Raw genomic sequence first — 3,360 nt, 5'->3', positions numbered from 1 at the left:
GATTTAATAACTGCTGAGATGATATAGGTCAGAAATGAAGTGACTCCTAGAATACTTACAAGATAATTTTGTAGAATGTGGCGTGAAGAGGCAAAGCCTGATGGATGGAAGTTAAGAGTGTTGGTAAAAATGCCAAAAAAGATCTTATTGATTTCAATAATTACAGAGGCATCACACTTACGCCAGTTGTCATAAAAACATATAGTATACTCATTCTAAAGAGACTAGAGAGAAAGAGTGAGGAAAAGCTGAGAGATGAACACGCAGGATTTAGAAAAGGTAGAAGTTGCACTGACCAAATTTCCTTTTTGAGGCATGCTGTACAGCAATGTTTAGAACATAGAAATCCACTTTTGATTGCATTTGTGGACTATGAAAAAGCTTTAGATAGTGTGGACCGGCCACTTTTGTGGAGAGTCCTGCATTATTATGGAGTTCCTCTTAAATATGTAAATTTGATTAAGTCTTTTCATGAGCACAGCAAGTGCAAAGTGCAATAAATTTCCAGTGAACAGTGGAGTACTCCAAGGATATGTGTTGTCACCTGTGATGTTTTATCCTCCTCATGGATTTTGTAATACATAGAACAGTTGAGGATAGTGGAGAAGCATTGGACTGGATTGGTAACCAGCATGCGTGAAATATCATATGAGGTTTGGCTCAAGATAAATAGAAGAAAGACAGATATGATGAGAACGGAAATATCATTGAAGGGAGAAAGGGTTTATGTGGTGGATCTCTAATACATGATCTTTAGAATTTGAGTTTAATGAAAGATTAAAAAAGCAAACCTAACAATGGCTAGGTTATGTATAATTTGGAAATCAAATCACCTGAAATTACATATAAAAATCCGGCTATATATCGATTTAGTGAGATCGTTGTTATTGTATGGACATGAGTCGTGGAATGACAATGAAACATTATCCAACAGATTTTGTAAATTTGAGAACAAAGCCCTCAGAAGAATATTGGGAGTTGAATGGCAGGACGGGATTTGAAATGAAACTATATGAGAGATTCATAGAGTGACGTATGTAGATGAGATTATGGTGAGGGGTAGATAGAGATGGTTTGGGCGTGCTCTTCGCACTCCCCAAGAGAGATTAGTTCACCAAACTTTCTACTGGGCTCCACAAGACACTAGAAGAATTGGAAGACCAAAGCCTACATGGCTGAGCACTATGAAGCGTGAGGTAGGGAATGATGAATGAAGAAGTATTGAATTAAAAGCTCAAAAGCTCAAGATAAAGACGACTAGCGAAATCTAAGCGAGGCCTTTTGTGTCAATAGGACTAGGAGATGATGATGATGATGATATGCATACAGGATATATATATATATATATATATATATATATATATATATATATATATATATATATATATGTATATATTATATATTAATATACACATATATGTGACTATACATACATATGTATACACACATATATATACACATACAGTATATATGTACCTATATATACTGTACATACGTACATATCAGTATAAATATGTATATACTGTATATACTTACAGATACATCCCCAAATATGCACATACATGTATATACATATATATTGCCCTTTAATTTTTCAATTTATTTTTCTGTGCTATTTTAAAACAAGATTTAAAGAACGGATATCATTTTAAAACAGATTAAAAATTTAAGCCCCAAAGACAAAGAAACCTGTCCCTACCTATTATTCCTGATACGATCCGCAGAGAGAACTGAACAGAGCGAAGCCTTAAAATTACCGAGAAGAAAAAAAAAACAGAAATGAACAATGGAATGAGGTACAGAGAACGAGAAGGGCTGAGCCCATGTCTTCAAATCCTCATTTTTTTTTTTTCGGGATTTATAGATTTGTTCAAGTATCGATGCAACGGAGAGAATTTGCTTGTTGCTGACAAAGAACTGTAGTGGCCTATGAGAAACGTATCTGTCTGGCGACATCCAGACTGGGGTTTGAGACCCATTTAGGCTCGATAGTTTCTGGTAGTGTCTGCAACCTAAGTACACTTGTGAGCTAAAGGTGGGGGGTTTGGGGAGCCTATAGCTCTACCTGATGCCTGGCTCTCCCTGGTCCTCTCTTGGGTGGTGAGGCACTTGGGCGCTGATCACATGTATAGGTGTATAGGTAGTAGATCAGCCTGAGCTCCAACCATCCGTTGAGATACTACAGCTAGAGAGTTATTGGTCCTTTGGCTGGCCAGACAGTAGTTCTAAGGACTTTGTCTCTGGTGACGGCTCATTATACCTGTGCCTACGTGTACATCGAATAGCCTGGCCTATTCCTTACATATTCTCCCCTTTCTTCATAAACTGACAACACTGAGATTACCAAACAATTCTTTTTCGCTCAAGGGTTAACTACAGCACAGTAATTGATCAGTTGCTACTTTCCTCTTGATAAGGGTAGAAGAGCTTTTCTAGGAGAAGTACGCGCCAAAATCAAACCAATGTTCTCTAGTCTTGGATAGTGCCATAGCCTCTGCACCATGGCCTTCCACTGTCTTGGGGTAGAGTTCCCCTGCTTGAGGGTACACTTTCGCGCACTGTTCTATCTTATGTCTCTTCCTCTTGTTTTTTTTTTAAAGTTTTTATAGTTTATGTATGAATGATTTATTTCAATATTGTTACTGTTCTTGAAGAAATCTTTTTCTAATTGTTAGCAGCTTATTTGTAGTTTATGTATTTCCTTATTTCCTTTCCTCACTGAGCTATTTTCCCTGTTGGAGCTCTTGGGCTTATAGCATCCTGCTTTTCCAACTAGGGCTGTAACTTGGCAATTGATAATAATAACAAAAACAAGAATAATAATAATAATAATAATAATAATAATAATAATAATAATAATAATAATAATAATGATTAGTCTCTACGGTATTGTCTTGCTAGCTAGGTCATTGTCACGTCTCTAGGGTATTGTCACTGTCGCTTGACAAAGTCATTCATGAGTGACCTTTAAACCTTATATGCCTTCTGTGTTTTCACCTTATCAAGAAAAAATTATATAGTCTCTCTCTCTCTCTCTCTCTCTCTCTCTCTCTCTCTCTCTCTCTCTCTCTCTCTCTCTCTCTCTCTCTCTCTCTCTCTCTCTATATATATATATATATATATATTTTTTTTTTGTGAATATACGAACATGATAAAAAGAACGTATTAATAGGAATGTTTTCCGCTTGCTCGAGTTACAACTTAGTCATTAGGGTGAAACTTTTAGTGACAAGAAGACAGTTTGGCAAAGATTTAGATGGGATTTCACGGAGGCTGAACTTCCTTGAATATTTTAAAACTTTTGTGGCGGGTTACAGATTTTCTACAATAATTTTTTTCAATATGTTTTGTATATATATA

Source organism: Palaemon carinicauda, chromosome 9, assembly GCF_036898095.1.
Source record: "Palaemon carinicauda isolate YSFRI2023 chromosome 9, ASM3689809v2, whole genome shotgun sequence".
Lineage (NCBI taxonomy): Eukaryota > Metazoa > Arthropoda > Malacostraca > Decapoda > Palaemonidae > Palaemon > Palaemon carinicauda.
Note: the sequence above shows the minus strand (reverse complement) of the source record.